We start from the raw sequence: 20,954 nt of genomic DNA on the forward strand, positions 1-20,954 counted from the left end.
AGAATGCAGAGAGCAGCAGGATGACCTCAGTTAAAACAAGTAATACTTGGACACTCTCATGTCTTAGGGGATTACTAGATTTTTTAATCAACATTACATTGTGGGAATGAGCTCATAGCCATATCATCTCTAAAATGAATGGTAAGAGGCGCTGCTCCATAGAGCTACACGTTATTGAAATAATGAGATTTTGTTTTAAATTCAAACTGTTTTTCTCATTTGTTATTAGCAGAAGGAATTTTGAAATAATTAAAATATGATTGCTATAAAAATACAGTAAAAAGAAAAAAGGTAACTAAGAATTTTGACATTGTAGAGTCATAAGAAATGCAGTTGCTGTTTTGTACCTTAGGTATACAGATTTGAAGAAGTCCTAAGTCCTATTCCTGACCATAGTTTTACAAAACTATGGTGTTGGGAGAGAGCCAAACATTTTTGGTGTGGTTAAACCTCCTCTATTGATGATGGAAAATTCGTATCCAAGTGCATTCCCAGTTAGACAACTGTACGGTTAGGGCTGCTGTGTTTGACATGATCTTCTTCTACCTCACGAGGCTATTCAGAGGATCTGCAAACTGTTGAGAATAAAAATACTGAGTAGGATCATTGATCATTGATCATAAAGGAAATAAATGGCTTGTTGCCAAATCATGGGCAATTATTAATGAATACTTACAGAGTTGTCTCAGGCCCTTCTGCCTGCAGAACGCACGTTCGTGTCCTATCATGTCTTTTAACTAGGGGAAGAAAATTTAGAATTTAATTTCCAAAAGTAGTTCTGCTTCAGGAATTCTTGTTCATTGTCCTCATCCTGTCAGTATTATGCTAGTCTTTTAACATTGCCAAAATCTTGTTCTGTGTTAAATGATTTGTTTTTCCTGGTGATGTCGACACCTTTCAATACTTGTAGACAATCATTATCCTGCACCTTGTTTGGTGCTTAGCTCTACTTTACATATTTAATAACTTTAATTTTTTTTCCCCCTTTGGAGACAGAGTCTTGCTCGGTCACCCAGGCTGGAGTGCAGTGGCGTGATCTCGGCTCACTGCAACCTCTGCTTCTTAGGTTCAAGCGATTCTCATGCCTCACCCGCCAGAGTAGCTGGGACTACAGGTGCATGCCATCATGCCCGGGTAATTTTTTGTATTTTTAATAGAGATGGGATTCCACCATGTTGGCCAGGCTGGTCTTGAACTCCTGGCCTCAAGTGATCTGCCTGACTCAGCCTCCCAAAATGCTGGGATTACAGGCGTGAGTCACTGAGCCCAGCCAGCTTAATATTATTTGTAAATGAATCAGTCTTATATTTTTAATTTCAGTGAGAAAGGTGCTTAAATATGACCTATCAGTTCAAGAAGTTATGGAAACTAAATGCTACCCAAACATGAGCCAAGAGAAATAAGTTAGCATTTGCAGAAAATGGGGTCATTCAACTGGCTTCAGAGGTGGTTAAAATATATGTAACAGATATATTCCTTGCTCATATTTGGTTTCAACAACCAATGCATTCACATCTTAGGCAGATTTAGGGGTGGGGAATATGTGATATCAGACAATTTATTTTGTTGGCTTACAGTTTACTCAAGTCAGTCATTTTTATATGTTGTAATATAAATATGTTTTCTCTAACAAGAACGGGGCTTAGTGAGTACTCAAAAATTTTAGACTTGTATCACGAAAATAGGCAAATAAACAAAAACATCTGTTCTTAGAAAAGGGTAAATAAATACGATGAAATCTTGTCTAACTCTCTCAAAGAAAGAAGACTTGGGTATAAAAGTCTATAGCAAGCTTACACTTTGCATAAATAAAAAAGATTTTGAAGTTTCATTTTCAACTCTTTTTCTTCCTGTAAAAGGCAAGGTAAATGTATCATGTGAAATAAAATAAGACTGTCAGTTACAGGAAGTAATGAAGAATATGTGATTAAATGAATTAGTTACAATTGTTTGGAATACTTTCTTTATTTCAAATTCCACCAAAAAATCTATGTCTATTGTAAAATGACTAATAAAAAATAGTAGTGCTACTTCTCTATCTTTAGAAGGATATTGAGGTAATTTCTAAAAAATAAGTGAGATTTTTATGAGGAAAGTATATTAAATAAGACCATATTTACACCTCACAAGATTTAGGAGGCTTTTTGTGTTTGTTTGTTTTGTTTTGTTTTTTAAATATAGTATGTTTCTAGTACAACTATTTTTTGTTTGCTTGTTTGTTTGTTTTTTGAGACAAGTCTTGCTCTTTTTCCCAGGCTGGAGTGCAGTGGCGCCATCATGACTTACTGCAGCTCCAACCTCCTAGACTCAAGCGATCCTCCCACCTCAGCCTCCTAAGTAGCTGGGTTTACAGGCTTGTGCCACCATGCCCAGCTAATTTTTAAATTTTTTCTAGAGATGGGGTCTCACTACATTGCTCAGACTGGTCTTGAATTCCTGTACTCAAGTGATTCTCCTGCCTTGGCCTCTCAAAGTGCTGGAATTACAGGCATGAGTCACTCTGCCCAACTAGTACTATTGTTGATAATAGTACTATACTTTATTTTGAAAACATCCAAATATTTCCTTTTAAAGAAAGAATTTATATAATGTTTTCCTCCATTTTTTCTAACAACATTTTATGTAAGTTTCTCAAACATTTAATTCAAAGTATTGAATTTAAAAATGAGATTATGCTTCTCTTCTGTATTAGAACTAGGTAACAGGAAAAAATGAAAAAAACAAGACGAATAGTTTATACTGCTTCTACCAGAAGTTAAAGATAAGAGAAAAATTTGTTTCTTAGAAAGATAGATTTTCTTTAGAAGGATAATGTAAAAAGTACTTGTTTCTTTTCTTTCTACATCATACCATAAGACTAACTATTGACAAAATTGTCCCGATCTCTCTCTCTCTTGTGGACCTACTTTTATTACCCCTTCTCTTTTTGAGGTAACCAGGTATCCAGGTTAATCATGCTACCCTTGGTTATCGTCATATGTATTTCTGAAATTGTCTTTTACATATGTCTTTTTACTTGTTACTGTAAGGCATAAGAACAGCCTTTATCTTGTTGATTATGGTAACGAGCACGTAGCAATTTCTCAATAAAAATATGTTGGAAAATAAATGTTTAAGTACTTTTTTGTGTGCAATTGGCTCAGAACAGTAATTAATTCAAAAGTTTATATCGTAGAATGTTGTAATTTGTTTTTTTTCTTTATTTTTTCTTTTCTTGGAAAGGAAAAAAAATTCTTACCTAAAAGGTGACATCTTTTCTGGCAATAGTTTAGTCAATGTGTCACCTGAGAGGAAAGAATTTAGGCAAATAGTTTTCCATAAAATTTCTCAAATCCAACAATGTAGGCCTCCTGTGCCTAACTTACCTCTGTCTCTGGGTTAAATATTTAAAATGGCCATTTCTTCTACATTTGCAAGTCTGTTCTGGAGTTCCACAGTTTTCAGGCAAAGAGAAGAGAGAATATAGCAAGAAATGGGTACCCCTGAAATCATCATAAAAAGTTGTAGGCCTATCCAGCTTTGGAATTGTGGGAACTGGACATATTTAACTGTTTGTACCACTGACCTGGTCTAGTACCAACTGTTTGAGACACTTTAGAACATGTTTGCAATTGTACCATTGTAGCTATGTTCTCCTATTTTTTTTAAAGATTTAGGCTAGTGATAGTTCACTAGTGTAACACATTCTAGATTATTTTGGTTTCTGTCATAAGTCTAATGCCACAAACTTCTATGCATCTCATTGTCATTCTCAGTTTGTAGAACTAAATTGAGTAGTTGAGAACTTCCTTGCATCTCTTAAGAAAATTCTTTACGTCCCATTGTGCTCAGAATAAAATCAAAGTTCATCACCAATAAAGCCACAGCTACTTCTCTATTAAATGAATGAAAGCAAACAAATACAAAGTCTTTTGACTATGAAGTCTATATGTTTAAAAATCTTCTTTTCCAATCCTGGTAATTGATTATATGGAGTCAAATAAGCCATAGCAACTAAGCTCCAGAATTCACTGGGGAAAGAGAAAGGAAATGATTTTTATTGAACCTCTACCATACTCAATTAGTGTCAGGGACGTTTGTGTACACATCAACCTTGTGAGGCAGGCGTTATCATTCTCATTTTTCAGTTAGGCTAATTGGGAATCAGAGTGGTTGACTGATTTTTCAAGTCAACTAGGTGACAAGTGAAAGAACATGAATTCAATCCTGGATAGGTTTGAAGAGTCAAAATTTAACAAATTGAAATGTATTATCTTACAGGTATAGCCAGTGTTTATAATACAAAGTGTTTGTTTATTCATTTATTTTTTCAACAAACATTTGTGGGATGCCAATTTTTTACTGGGTATTCTTCAAGATGCAGAAAGTAGGGAAGATAAGCAGAAAGAAACCAGAAATGGTCCTTGCTGTTTGGGAATTTATAGCAGTGGGATGCCAAGTTTTCTGCAAATAATCATGGTGTTGACTATATGTAATATACAATTACTGAATATAAAAAGTGATCTGAAGTAACTGAACACAATTTTATAAAAGTGTATTAAAATATGAAAAAAGGAACTGAGGTCAGGTGGAGAGGTCAGTGAAGGCTTCCTGAGGTAGTAATTATTGAAAGCTGGAGGATGATTAACAGTGAAATAGACAAAAACAGAACAACAACAACAAAAAAAAAAAACAAGAAAAACAGGAAAATGAGGTTGAAATGTTTCCTTGGAAGAGGAAGGAAACAGCTTTTGCAAGGGCTCAATGGTACATTGGGGATATTTCTAAAAGCCAGTAGATACAGAAGTCAAAGTGTAAGGGGGCGAAAGTTACAAAATACACAGGGAAGGAGATTAAACATGGGGTTAACCTTGGAGGCCCCGTAGGGTTTGCAAAACTGAAGGTGTATCTGCGTAAAGGGAATCATAGCTTCCATTAATAAAGCCTACGTTAGCTACTGGAATTGTCAGAGAGGCATTCAAACCACAGTGACCGCATCTTGAATAAGGGCTAGGTAAAAATAAAGCTGAGACCTACTGGGCTGCATTCCCAGGAGGCTAGGCATTCTTAGTCACAGGATGAGATAGGAGTTTGACACAAGAGACAGGTAACAAAGACCCTGCTGATAAAATGGGATGAGATAGAGAAGTGGGCCAAACCTCACCAAAACCAAGATGGTGATGAAAGGGACCTCTGGTTGTCCTCACTGCTTATATGCTAATTATAATGCATCAGCGTGCTAAAAGACACTCCCACCAGCTCCGTGACAGTTTACAAATGCCATGACAATGTCCAGAAGTCACTCATATAGTCTAATAACAGGAGGAACCCTCAGTTCTGGGAAATCCGTGCCCCTTTTCCAGACAACTCATGAATAATCCACCCCTTGTTTAGCATATAATCAAGAAATAACTATAAGTATATTCATTCAAACAGCCCATACCACTGCTCTGTTTATGGAGTAGCCAATGTTTCATTTGTTTACTTCTCTACTTTCACTTTGTTCTGTGGACTTACCCTCAGGTTTTTCCTGCAGGAGATCCAGGGACCCTCTTTTGGGGTATGGATCGGGACCATTTTCTGGTAACAGAACGTCTAGGCCAAGTTGAAAAGAGCGGTATCTGCAATGGACCCGGTATCGAGTACTGAAGCACTGGTACCACGCCACTGAACATAAGTAAAGGGAATGATAAACTCTTCTTTATTTGTTTATTCTTTTTTCATAAATCACACATAAAGGTGAATAATTCATTGATCCTCTTTCAAGAAGCTTATGATACAGTGGAGAAAGTAACTCCTATGTAAATATCTCTGGTCTACAGAACAAAGGTTGCAACTGCCATGAACAAAGAGAGGGAAAAGTTGCTAAATCCTGAAGAAGCTGGGGTGGGGGTGGGAGGCAGGTGTTAGCTGGGGAAAGGTTCCTGGAGGAAGCACTAGTCTAGTTAGATCTTAAAGGATGAGTGGTAGCAGAATATTCAGAGGTGGGAGAAAACGGCTCTCTAGTCTGGTGTAGTAAAGCCCGGCCTATGGAGGGTGCCATGAAAGAGAATAACTATTACAGAGGAACTTCATGAATGTGTAAAGATAAACGAGTTCCAAATTGGGAAGTTTCTTTGAAGATGGCAGTAAGTAGGGATGATCCTGAAAGAGTGTCATCGCTAGGGGAACTCTAGCCATGTGCATAGTAGAGTTGCGGAAATGAGACTTTTTCTGGAAGAGTCCACCTGAAATGAGTTGACTGAGATTTGCATATGGAAATAAGCAGCTTGGGTACAACTGAAATAATTAAAAGGCTTCCTTTCTCAGCTGTGGGTGTTTTCATCTCCATGTCCAACTGTTGGGGGAAGGAAGTGTCTTACTGCTTTGATTAGTCAGTTTTGGGGCACCCTAAGAAGTGGAGTGCAAATAGGCAGGGATAGAGGTGGCGTGTTTCCCAGTTCTCCTGCAATGCTCAAATCCAACCCATTATTCACCCCAGGAAAGAAGCACCTGAGATTTCATGTAAACCATAAGAGCAACTGCCCTTTGATGCCTCCGTGGCTCCCAAGATAACATCATTCTGTTGCTGTGACAAAGGCTGGTGAGAAAAGAGAATTTGGGCATCTGAATGCTGGTTTTCATGTGTCTCATGTGTTAACCACCTCCTTCAAGTTGTATACCCTGCCTTTGTTGTTGGTTTGCTCCCCGTGGTTTTGAGAAACCTCTGTCTATTCTTCTGATGCTATTGTGAACGTGGAGCATTTTGACTTGCTGCTCACATTCTCCCTTGTCACAGTGGCCAATATTCAGTTGTCTCTATGATTCCCGTTTTGCTCTGCCTGCGCTGAGAGGTACAGATGAGTGCCATAAGTGAGGTTCTTTCTTTTCCTCCCTTCAGAACTTTTTGATTTGGAGCAATAAAGCCTCTGATTCTCGGGTGACATCTTTAGACATAGTGTCTGTTTCCTGAATTCATCCCTTGTTTCTCACTTTATTTCTGTCTCGTATGTTTAGCCTTTCATTTTCTCAATAGCTTTTGAAATATTTATGATGTCTGGAACCTGTTTCTTAGTACTTGCATCATGAACATTCAAAAAGTGCTGTCATGCTGTGGTAACAAAAATGTGGAAAAACATGTCCACATAGCAGTTACCAATTTGTGCTCTACAGTTCTTCAGGATTTTAGTTTACCAGCCACCCACTGTCACCTTTCATTTTTCTAGGTTCACTGTAGCTTTTCCATGATACAACTTTTTGCTGATTTATAGCATCTAAAACATTCCAGAAGAATTAAATGTGTTTCAGAGAGAGAGAGAGAGAGAGAGAGAAACAAAAACAACAAAAACAAAAAACAGGGGTCTTGCTCTCTTGGGAAATACAGACATGGTAAGAATGAGACTGATCCTTTTTGTTTGAAGTCAGTTCTCTTCTGGGATCACTTTATTGGTTCCATCTGCAATTGCTTCTTTTTGCTAAATGCCTTACTATTTGATCAGAAACAGCCTGCTTTTGATTCAACTGGAAAATGTGACTGCTTTTGTGCTTAACATTTAGTTTTGTGTTTTCCTTCTTGTAGCCTCACATTGGGTTTCATTCATCCATTCATTTAACATTTAAGGAACACCCACAGGGGGCCTGGCACCACTCTAGGTTGTGGAAGAAACGGGGAGAAGAGGGTCCTGTCCAGCACAGAGGAGACACAGCTCCTATATTCAGTTGTTTGGGAGGCACTTATTCTTTGTTGGCATCCTGGATAATGAAGACTATTGAAAGGGGAAGCTCCCTTTAACTTCAAAGGGTGTTTTGTGCATATATGAGGCTCCCTCAGGGGCCAAAGAGAAATAGAGCTAGGATTAGAGTGAGAGTGGGTGAAGCTGAGTGTAACAGAGAAAAAGTCGGATGTTAAAAATATCTCAACAGGAATAAACAGACAGCATCAGCTGTGTCTTATTATATTGTCGTGAGGACTGTAGAGGGCAGGCAGGGAAGAGAAGTGAAATAAACACTGATTAATATTCGGGAGGCACAGGGGATTCACAATCTAAATAGAAACAAAGGAATTATCTTCGTGCTGCTGGTTTTGGGACCAGCCAGAAATAGGAGAGTAAGCTGGAACCTCCCAATGCATTGATGGCTGTTAGTAAATCCGTTCCAGAAGCAGCAATATGACTTTTATAAACCAACAAATTATCACATCACAAATTATTTTTTTATTGCTCTAGGAAGCAACTTACAATTGCATCCAATTGTTACAAAAAGGCATTACATTAGTCAAAAAAAAATGATTTTTAGAAATCTACATTTTCCAAATCTATCACGGTAAATTTCTTAAAATCCTTTTTTTTTTATAAAAATAAAATATTGTTGTAATGAAACAAATATAGCATTAATGAACAAATACTAGAATTAAAGTAATTTGGATGTAAATATTTTTATATACTACTAGAGAATTGTAAGTGTACATACTTTGAGAGTTTAAAATTAGTGCAAAGGTATCTGAGCAAGGAAGCAGATATGTAAGAGAAAGTTTCAATTTCTTCACATAACCCATAACCCATTGTCAACAGTTACCTAAACTGCAATTCAGTATTTTAGGTTTTATGAGACTCTGTGACTGTCATTTGAATGTGACTATTGCATCTGCCTTCACACCTGAAAAAGACACATCACATGTTTGTGACCTGGCTTCACACCTGAAAAAGAAACATTACGTGTTTGTGACCTGGCTTCTAAAGAAAGTCTGAAAGACTTTTGTAGAGTTCTACATATTCTTTGTGTTTTGCAAAGGATTAGGTTTTCATTTTATTATAGCAATGCCAATATATTTTGGTAATTTGAAGAAAGGAATATTAGGAACTGATGCAGAAGCAAAACAAGTACATATAGAATATTATTAATTTGTAAAAAGAGAAGAACAGAGAGCTGGGAGTTAACCCGATAAACAAACTCATAATTTTGGTAAGCCTCAATGCTACCACAACTATGGAAATTTAACCATATACAATTTTACCTCCACAAACCACAGCAATTATAATGAGTATATTTTAAACCATCGAAATTTGGGAGACAGACAAGTACATTCAGACAGAGTCTGATTTTGATTTTCTAAAGACTCCACTCTAAAGTTTATAAATCTACTCCTTGCAAGGAAGTAAAACAATGTTGTAACTCCTCAAAATGTAACAAGTACATGTGGATAAAAATTAAAACACATTTTTTACTTCCAGGTTAGTATTAAACATTTTCAAGCATAGGAATTTTTTTCTTTGCTCAGTGCACAAATTCTAGAAAATAAAAATGTTAGATCTATCCAATGTATGTTAGTTTCCTATACCAAATTATCTCAAAATTCATGGCTTAAAGCAATACAGATTTATTCTATCACACTTTTGAAGGTCAGAAGTTAAAACTCATTATCACTTGGCAGAGGAATTGAGGTGTCAGCAGGGCCAAGCTCCTTCCTGAGACTCCACGGAACAGTCCATTCCTTGCCTCTTCTAGGTTTGGATGGTGCCAGCATTCCTTGGCTGCACCAAGGTGCCACAACAGTTCAATCCTCAAGGGCAGCATCTTCACACCTCTCTCGTCTTCGTCTTCTTATCACCTTCTCTCTGTGTTCATGTGTGTCTGTATCCCTTTGTTTCCATATGATAAAGATGTGTATGGTTACATTTTTCAGGAAAGTCTTCTCTTCTCAAGATCCTTAATCACATCTGCAAAGACCCCTTTGATTCATGAACGTTACCATTTAAAAGGTGCAAGCATTCAGACTTGGATATCACTTGATGGGCCATTGATTAACCTACCAGTGATTTATGTAATAATTGAAAAATGATCATTGAAACCTAGACAGAAGAGTCCAGATTTATGTAATAACTAAAAACCCTTCAATAAATATTTACTTGACAACAGCTACCATGGTAGGCAGAGAGGATAACTGCAAAGGAGGCAGGACGATTCCTGTTCTCACAGAGCTTACCACCTGTGGGCATTGAGAGCTTCCAGCGTTCCAGGAACTAGGTGGACAGACATCTTAAGAGACTGGATGACAGTTGGTAAACTGGGGGTTTGAAAACTGGTGAGAAGGTTGGAAATTGCTTTTGTCAGAAACAGAAATAAAAGAGAAAAGATTAAGGACAAGTAGGATTTGGGGGATTCTTTGAAGATCCAGGTGCAGCATCTATTAGTGTTCTTCATCCTGTATTTCCCCAGAGTTCTTCTCCCTCTGAGTCCATGGCAGACTTTCACTTCTCATTCCCTGTGTAACTGTTTCCAGACACTGAATGAATTGAGTGGCGGATGCCACTTCTGGAAAGACGATTTAAATGTCCAGTGAAAACCCTCCAAACCGCTCTTCTCCGGTCACAACAACTGACAAATACTCCAAACAGTGGCTGCTGTGTCTTGAGTTCGACGTGGAAAAGAACCCACACCAATGAACATGAAGTGTGAAGAAGAAATATGCCTTTGCTTTAAGGTATAGAGATTTCAGAGGTATTATTGCAATCTAACCAGGAATTTATAGTGACATTCATTAAATAAGTTGTTTGATTCTTTTTGTCCATGCTCAGGAGAAGAGCAAAATAAAGCAGAACGTAGGTAGCTCAGATCATTCAAGCTTGTTATGTGCCTGAGCGGGGAGGGCAGTGGGGGTATTCAGGACAGAAGACATTGTTAGTTACAAAGCTTTTAGCTCTAGCATTTTGTATTGTTGTTGTTGTTGAATTCAGTTGCTTTAGTTAGTAAAAAACAGAATAACACCAAAGAATTTGGCATGACACTAAGGGTTTACAGACCATGAAAATAATACATCATCTCCTTTGATACTCATATTAATGATTTGATCTAATAAAATGTTTCCATTTTTATGGAAGAGTAATTTGTGGTATTTTGATAGAAAGTAAAATTTCCAAAACCTAATTATTTAGTCAACAAAGCACCTACTTATTCTTAGCTACTGTGCTAGCTGCTAGGTATGGTACCCTGGTGCCCAGAAGAGCCAGCAGTAAGTGAGACAAGCTTAGTACAAGATCTTATGGGGCATATGGCAAAATTGAGACAAGATATTCTTCTGAATCCTGGACAAAACATCTTTCTTTTTATTTCAGATTTTATTTTTTTATGATGCCATGTGTCTTAACTACTAAAAACTCTAATTCAACTACTAGGAAGAAGAGGTTTAGAATATGCTTTATGGAACAATCCCAACTTCATTTTATTCGGTTTATTCTGTACCACATAAAATAGGCATGAAGCAGTAACAGAAGGTGACATTTTTTCCTTACCATTATAAAGATAAACACTGCAAGTCTACAGGGGAGTAAACTGCAAGTATAGGAGTTACAGAAAAACCTGACGCTTCCACTTTTGCACTGAATTCTGATATCTGATGGTTTCTGTACGTCTCTAAACTCACTGGCAGAGATAAATAGCTATTATGTAAGTCATTGGGTATTTAGAGGTAGGCACTGTAAGCCTAGACCACTGAATTTTCATGTCTTTCTCCTGTAAGTGTTCCTTTCATTGTCTCTTATAAAAACCTAATGGAGAGGAGGAAAAATGTTTTTTTCCTTCTACCCTTCTAAGTTCATGGCTGAGGTCCCTGTAACAAAAGACAAAGTAACAAGTGAAAAGCATAGTTAATTTCATATAAATTTTATATATATGGGAAGCTCCCAAAAAGTGAAGACCCAAAGAAATAGTTAAACCTGGGTATTTTTTAACAATAGGTTTGATGAAGAGTGAACAGTTGTGAATAAACACCACAGGACAGAGTATGAAGTAAGTGTAGTATACTGGGGGAGTCTTAGCAAGGCTGGTTTGTTCAATTTCCTCTGTGTTCTTTGGTCTTTGGAGCTAAGGATACTCCTTTTTTTTGAGTATAGCAAGGACACCTCTCACCTGTGGGTCTCATGACTTGCTTTGGGAAAAGTTCAGAAAATCCTTTCTAGGTTTTATAACCTGCTTCTGGGGAAAGTGTCAGGGGAAGGTCTGAGACCTTCCTGCTTCTGCCATTTTCTCATATTCAATATGCCATATGCCAAGGCGCCATATTTTGAGACAGTGTGTCCTGAACACCATCACTAATATGATTTCATTATTTGAAATGTAAAAACAAATGTCCTAGATTTTGTTAAATGGCGACGTATTTCACTATAGAGAGGAAACAAGGTATTTTACCTACAGTTTATGCAAACAAACAACATTATCACCATGATCTGGCACTTGCCTATGGAATTGCAAGCCCACGTACCATTATCAGAAGCATGATAGTTGGATATAGACAACCTAGGGAAGCTTGAGATCCGGGCTTGAAATCTGAATTTGGGAGTTGTGTGTATCTGGATGTTAAGAAAAAATAGGATCATTGAGGTCTTTTCGAGAAAGAGTGTTGCTTACAAAGAGATGAGAATCTAGTACACACTTGAGAAAGTCCAGTAATTAAGATCTACTGAAAAGGATATTTTTAAAAGTACCTAGAAGTACCTATTTCAGAAAGTAGGAAGAAAACACTGCTCCAAAAGGTCGTGAACATTGAGCATCTCTGGATTTTTATTATATCCCTACACTATGGGGTCAGGAACAAAATATATGGGTATAGGAAACTTGTCCCTGCAGAGCCTCTCAGTAGTTACCTTCTTGCCATGCCCTTGCTTCAAACAGTCAAGCACATAGCTGCATTTAAAATCCTTACCACACTTTGACATGAGCAAATAATTATTAATTGACATTTTCTGTATGCTTCATTAGTTCTTTTCTTATCTTCATAATTTCAGACTAAATATTGAATATTTGAAACCTCTAGGGAAAGGTTTTTTTTGGGGGGGAGGGGGAAACCCATGTCTTAAAAGTCCCCTCTTAAAAGAAAATAAAAGCCTATTTTGTTTTATTTTCTGGTTTTTATTTTGTTTTTCCTTAGGACATTGAGTAGGAAGAACTTGAATACATAGTGTGAGTTAGTCATAGTTTTCTGGGAAGGCAATTGTGCCAGATCCACTAGGTTAGACACTACTAGCTTACTAGTGTCTGCGTAATTGAGTTAAAGAACATTACAATGAAGTTTTTATAAGTACCGTAATCCTTAGTATTTCTTCATTTGTCTTTCTACATGAATGATGATCTCTGTTTATATCTGTATCTAGAATATATTTTCTTGCTACAGTCTTCCTTAGAAGGAAGTGTTAAAATCAAAAAATTTTGTTTGTCCTTTCCTTATCTAATGATAAGGAAGCATTTAGTGTATGTTTATCATAGCAATGAATTCCGTTTTCCAACACATAGCACTAAAAAATTGATTGTATATCATTACACACAATTATTAGATAAGCATTGTTTTAAAAAGAAATGTCAAAATGTTCTTAAATATTTGTCTATCATTTTTAAAGAAAAATTTAAAAAGAGGTGAGGTATGTAAAGATTAGTGAAAGTGTACTGCTAATATTTTAGAATTTCAACATCTGTGTGTGTCCTGTTTCATGTCTATTTTTACCAGGTCTTTGGAAACATGATGTGTATTTCTAATGTATTCAGAGAATACTTTAACAAATATGGAAATTAGCCAAACCCATATATCTACTTTTCAATTCCTTAAAAATTTTGTATTCTTTAGCAGCCCTAGGAAAATACAAAGTAGAAAAAAGAAAAAAGATGACTCTAAATACTATTCCCTCCCCTAATTAAAAGAAATATTTGAATAAATAGATAATGCCAAAACCAAAACATTGGTTTGAAGTAGAACCATGAATTTAATTATCTAGATTTTTTGAGCTTTCCAAATCTCATCCAGTGACTTCATCATCACCTAATTCTGCCAAAGTAGTACCTTTGTCTTACATGTATTCTGTTTTCCCCTTTTCTTTAGACTCTTGATATGCCAGAAGAAGCCAGATACTCCACACATTCTCTCACTGAATCCTTGGAACATTTCTGTCGTATGGAGGGGTGAAATACTATTTTGTTAACAATATGAATCCATTTTTTTACCCCCCTGCCTTTTGCCCTATTCTTCCCCTCTATTCAAGCAAATGGCATGCTATAAGTTCTTACCTGAGGGAAGCCATCTGGCAGAATGACAGGCAGAGAACTACTGTTTATTTCACTGCCTCAGCCTCAGACTGTGAAAGTTTTCCTGGGCATTGATATATCAGCATTGTAGCCCAAAGCAGGCCGAACGTGAGAGTGTTTCCACTCTTGGCTCTCCACTTTCTCCTCACTATCAAGCAAAGCGAAGAGAGAAAGGTGTGCCCTATTGTCTTGTACGACACCCAGAGAGGCAGCAAAACCCAAGTGAGGAATAGATCCAGACCAGGATTTCTCAACCGGGCTGTTACTGACATTTTGAAATCAACAATCTTTTGTTGTGGTGAGGCTGTTCTATACATTGTAGGTTGTTTAGCAGCAATCCTGGCCCATACCTACTAAATGTCCATTTCACCCTCCACCCCATTGTAACAACCACGAATATATCCAGAAATTACCAAGTATCTCTTGAGTAGGGGTGGTGTGGCAAAAGCACCCTTAGTTGAGAACCACATATGACCAGGTAGATCAGACCTTGAAAAGTCTGAATACAAACTTCCTTTGGCCATGCCGCTGAGTGCTTAGGCCTGGTTCAATGTCTCCCGAAAACGCTTGAAGGCCAATTTAAGTTTATAACTTCCCAGGTGAGCAAGCTTATACAGTAAGCCAGCTCTCAGTATGTCTTCAAGATGTGCCTGTTATATTTATCCTGCCCAGGAAGTCATTAGCTTTCTTTTAAGACTGACCAACAAAGCATTTTTTTCTCTAGTAACTGAAGACAGATTACTGAGGACTAAACACTTTTGTTTTTAAAGGGAATTTATACACATTGCCATATGAACTCTAGGGAGCTTAATACATATAATTTTAGCTAAGAGTTTTTGAAAATACTGTCTTGGAATTGGTTGTCCAATCCATTATTTTACTTGGTTTTACTTCTTAAAATTTAAGCAGTCTTTACCACCAGAGCATATTCAAGGTGATTACTAATAAAAACCACTACATAAAATAGCCACTTAAACTAAAAGATAAAAAGAAACAAGAATTTGTATAGAAGAAATAGAAAATTATTTGTGCCAGAGACTACAAGTTAGCATTGCCCACCTGAGTTTCCTGGAAGGTAGGGAAAAATAAAAATGAAGCATTAAAAAGTTATCATCCCATAATCAAATCATTTTTATGGTGATCCAGGAAGGCTAAAGGGAGAAATAGATTTTGGCTGGTAAGACTTTAGGAATTTTTGTTTTGTTTTGTTTTTGAGACGGAGTTTCGCTTTTGTTGCTCAGGCTGGAGTGCAGTGGTGCGATCTTGGTTCACTGCAAACTCCACCTTCTGAGTTCTAATGATTCTCCTGTCTCAGCCTCCAGAGTAGCTGGGATTACAGGCTCCTGCCACCATGCCTGGCTAGTTTGTGTAATTTTAGTAGACACGGGGTTTCACCACATTGGCCAGGCTGGTCTCGAACTCCTGACCTCAGGTGGTCTGCCCATCTCAGCCTTCCAAAGTGCTGGGATTACAGACGTGAGCCACCGCGCCCAGGCAGAATCTTTATAATCACACCGTTGTCTACTCTGAAACAATAGGTTTCTCGGTGTAACCTCACCTTTGCTCCTATTTAAAAATAAGTAAATAAATAAAAGACAAGGATTAGCTGCTCTCTCATTTATTGACATATATATAATATTTTTGGTTTCTGAAAATGTCATTAACACACTGACTAAGCTCTATTTTGTTCATAATTAAATTTTATGGATTTTATGAGTAGGAAATATGTGCATGGTAAAAATGTTCAAAAGATGTAATTGTGTACAAAGTTAAAAATAAGTCAACTTTTCCTTCCTAAACCACTTCCCAGTTTCCTTCCCCAGAAGCAATCATTGTTATCAGCTCAAGTTTCTTTCCAGAGATATTTCATGCATTAACAAATACACACAGACACACACAAACACACACATAATGTCTTTCCACACATGGCATTGCCCTATATATTAAATTCTAACAAATGAAAAAGCCATTGGATTTTTAAAGTAAAAATTAACTTTGATTTATAAGCTAGAATTTAAATAAGACTCCCATTTGACCATTTAGCCCCTGCTCCTGGGACACATTAATCTTGGGTATACAAAATAGGGACATATTCTGAGTCATGTCCCTTATTTTTCTGTGTTTTTGCCAGCCTGAATTTCTGTGCTTCTAGCTCCCTTTAAGTCCATTTCACTTATCTTTTGTGGTCCATAAGTGGTGTTTCACCTGTGTGGACAAACACATCTCAGCTTACCGTAGCCACCCACAGTCTGCACGCTTCAGTCTCTCCCATTGAAGCTGGGTGAAGAATTTGGACATTTCTTCTGTTGCTCACAAATTAGTCTCTGCACTTTCTTACCCTATCCTCCTGGTAAACACCTGTGTTTCCACCAGATGTGTTTCTTCTCGCCGCTCTACTGGGGCATGGCTGGTGAAACCACGTGTCCTGTGGTCTCTGCAAAACTTAGAAGATTCTGATTCACCTTTTGACTTCTCATAGGCTCTCTTTGCTAACCACCCAGTCTCCCTCCAGATTTATTCAGATTTAGTCAGTCACTTGGCAACAGCACTTGGAGGTTTCTTTTTTTTTTTTTTTTTTTTTTTTTTTTTGAGTCTCGCTCTGGGGCCCAGACTGGAGTGCAGTGGCCGGATCTCAGCTCACTGCAAGCTCCGCCCCCCGGGTTCCCGCCGTTCTCCTGCCTCAGCCTCCCGAGGAGCTGGGACCACAGGCGCCGCCACCACGCCCGGCTAGTTTTTGTATTTTTAGTAGAGACGGGGTTTCGCCGTGTTAGCCAGGATGGTCTCGATCTCCTGACCTCGTGATCCGCCCGTCTCGGCCTCCCAAAGTGCTGGGATTACAGGCTTGAGCCACCGCGCCCGGCCGGAGGTTTCTTTTTTTTACTGGACATTTACGAACATCTTGGGCATTTTGACTGGATATCACCTATGTGCTAGGTTCTCTTTCCGGGCTGTCCAAGGAGGCGTATTGTTCCTGCAGTGAAAAAGCTCCTTATGCATCTACCTGACTAGGCCACCAGACATGTCTAGATTTCTCTGACACTTGAAATAAACACAATTTATCATCAAAACTAAATTTCCCAACTACTTACACAAATGACCTCCTTGCACTAACCTTCATGCCCGCCTCTTTCTTTTTCCTCTCCTGTTTCCTTGCTTACTACTATTTGAAATAAGAGAAGAGAAGAAGCCACAGTAACTTTGGATTCTCCTTTTCACTTTACCTCCCAACTTCAGTGAAATCTGGTTTTGCTAGATGTTTACATATGTTTATATTTAGACCACTTGATCTAACCGTGATTTCCTTTTTGCAGTAGGTAGACATGTTTTATAGTGATTGTTGTACAGACAGCCTCAGGATATTTTTGCTTTCATGGTAATCTAACGTGACATTTCCCAAAGTTATTTATCTATGCAGCACTTTCAGAACTGTACCATTTTGGTGGAATGCTAGCTAAGATCATGAGTTATGATGACATCTAGCAAACTACACTCAGCATACAAACTTACATTTTAAAAAGTTTTCTATTAAAGTAACAAGAATATATTGCGTTGATTTTAGTCGAACTCTGTTTTCATTTGGTTGTTAGTAAATCTGTAGGTTTAGTTAATGTATCCTTTTAGCCTTTTGCCTTCAAAGTGTAGCTATAAGCTTTATAGCCCCAGTAACGCAGAGTTCCTCCTACAACAAAATGATCATTTTCCAGTTTTTCACAGCTGACTTTCTTGATAGAAAAACAATGGTCTCACCTATATACTACAAATCCAAACTGCATTTAGTTCTCCCAACAACCCTCCCGCTGGCCACCTCTTTGGCTTAGGGATGCTGTAATAGTCTTGTATGTTGCACAAAAAAAAAAAATACTACAAACTATACCCACAATTTCTGAGTTAGTAATCAAGGCACAGTTTAGCTGGGTGCTCTGAGCAGGAGTTTACAACATGGCGATTAAGGTGTCAGCCTAGCAGCATCTTCATCTTCAGGCATAAATGGGGAAGGAATCTCTTCCAAGCTCCCGTAGTATGTTGACAGAATTCATTTCCTTGAGGGGAGAGGATTCATAGCTTGTTTTGTACAAGGCAACAAGGAGAGGAGGACTTTCTCATGAGTCAGGCAGCAACATCTAATCGCTCCAATCTAATCTAATCATGACAGTGATATACCTTCATTTTTGTCATGTAGCATAATGTAATCACATAGTGACATCTCATTGCCTTTGTCATATTCTTCTGGTTAGAATTAGTCACAGGTTCCTCTTACACTCAAGGGGAGAGTGTGGGATTATACAAGGTGTGAACATCAGAAAGCATTGATCATGTGGCCCCTTTAAAGTTTGTGGCCCAGGTTCGTACATAAGTGCTACACACTGCCCCTAGAAGGATGGGCCAGGCGAAAAGACTTGTGTTCAGCTTGGAAATGGTCTCAGGAGCCATTTGGTCATGGAATTCTGAGATCCAATGTATTTAGACTATGTTTTAGAAGGTGAGCACACAGGCTCATGCCTCCACCACTCAATGGACTCCTCACCCCAGGAGAGAGGTGCAGTTAGAATAGGTCAGAGTGGAACTCTTTTTTTTGAGATGGAGTTTCACTCTTGTTTCCCAGGCTGCAGTGCAATGGCATGATCTTGGGCTCACCGCAACCTCCGCCTCCCAGGTTCAAGCAATTCTCCTGCCTCAGCCTCCCTAGTAGCTGGGATTATAGGCATGTGCTACCATGCCCAGCTAATTTTGTATTTTTAGTAGAGATGGGGTTTCTCCATGTTGGTCAGGCTGATCTCGAACTCCTGACCTCATGATCCGCCCGCCTCGGCCTCCCAAAGTGCTGGGATTACAGGCATGAGCCACCACGCCCGGCCCAGACTGGAACTCTTTAAGGTATAGGTAGGACCCAAGGCAAAAACTTTTCTTTTCTGGGTCTAAGATGTATGAGCCACAACTTTGACCGCCTCACACTCGGGTCGTATGTGGTGTCACTGCCCTAGGGCAAGATGGAACATTGAAGAGAACATCAAAGACTCAAAGAGCATAAAAGGATCCCAATGTGAATGTGAGGCCCTCTGTTTTACCTTCATAAAGACTCAGTAACCTCTTCCACAGAGCAAGATGGCATCTTAAGAGGACGCAGAAAGCAGCAGCAGAGAGAGAGAGAGTGAGCGTTTACCGGAAAGGGATTGTTTGAAGTCTGCATATACCAGAAGAGACAGTGAGAAAATACGTGGATGAGTTAAGGTTTCACAATTGTCCAAGAGCTTGAGAAACATGTGAGGAGAATTGCATCAGCTACAGAAAATTAAGTTGCATTTTATTTGCTTTTTTGATGTGATGTGAATAAATATTTTGATACTATTCTATCGACCTTTGACTGAGATTTTCCAACTCAGTGTGTTGGCAATTTCATCCCCGGCCGTTCGTGAGTCCCTCCCTGAACCTGAGCTATCCTAGGGTTATGAAGTATTATGCAAGGACAAGTTATTTGAAAGTTCTTGGCTGCCAGTGATACGTGAATATGTTTTGATCTGGTTCTACTACCTCAACTCCTTTCTATGCCCAATTCTATGTTTTCAGCTCCGTCTACTATAATTCCTGCTGTTTGTAAGATGATTTTTAATTTCATGTTTGTTTTTCTTTTTTTCTGTTCACCTTTTATTTACTTTGCTTATTTATTGTATCTCCTTTTTTATTATTTTTATTTGATTTTTATCTTTTCTTTGATATTTTGTCTTAAAAAGGCCTTTTTGGCAGGGAGAGTTGGCTCATGCCTATAATCCCAGCACTTCAGGAGGCCAAAGTGGGCACATCACTTGAGGCCAGGAGTTTGAGACCAGACTAGCCAACATGGCAAAATCCCATCTCTACTAAAAATACAAAAATGAGCCAGCCACGTTGGTTCACACTTGTAATCCCAGCTACTTGGAGGCTGAGACATGAGAATCGCCTGAACTCTGGAAGTGGAAGTCGCAGTGAGCCGAGATTGTGCCACTACACTCCAGCCTGGGCGACAGAGTGAGACTCAGTCTTAAACACCTTTCTAAGATTTCTCTGATGTCATTTATGTAAAATATTTTAAATTTTTCTTACTCTTATTCTAATAGATAACCTTCATTTATCCTCCTTTTATGTTAAAATATCTCCATCTAGTTTTGACACAGATTCCCTTCTGATTTTGTCTCACTTTCTAATGGGGCCAAAAGAGCTGTTAGGATAGGCTCTTTGCCGAAGAATAACATGAGAAGGAATTACATCTCTGAATACTTTCTTACCCCATCAAATATAAGCAGGTACGTGCACCATCATCAACTCATTGCGTTGAGCATTTCAGGTGAAACGGAAATAAGCTTGGACTAGAGTGAATCATTCTCTCATAAGCTTTTGTTTTCAATTACCTTAGATTTTTGCATTTAGCGTTCCAGGCTCAGCTATTGCGACACTGATTGTCCCCTTCGCTCCTTCTATGGGCAGCCTTGTTCTGGTGATATGTGTTAACGACTCCTTGTTTGGCCTCATTTTCTGCCACCCAGCAATGTGGAATGAGGCTCACGGATTTTTTCATAACCCATTCAGATCATGAAGCTTCTCGTCTCAAATAAATGATGAATCATCGTCAACTATTTAGGGTTACAGACATTTCAGTGTGTACCATCTAGTTTGGTGCATATTAGCATATAGATGTAGATGCAGATATAGACAAAGACAGACACACACACAGACACAGGCATAGACGCAGACATACAGAAACAGACAGAGATATACAGAGACCTAGTTTAGGCCTCATGACCCAAGTTGGTCCCCGTATCACTGTTTTTGGCACTTACTTATAGATTAAGGCTTGCTTGAATCAAGTTGGTTTTTCATGCCTTCAGTGAGGACAGAAAATCCTTATTTGAGGTTCATGCATTTTGTAGTTTTATAGGTTTCAGGGAAGAAAGTGA

Source organism: Macaca thibetana, chromosome 2 (assembly GCF_024542745.1).
Source record: "Macaca thibetana thibetana isolate TM-01 chromosome 2, ASM2454274v1, whole genome shotgun sequence".
Taxonomy (NCBI): Eukaryota; Metazoa; Chordata; class Mammalia; order Primates; family Cercopithecidae; genus Macaca; species Macaca thibetana.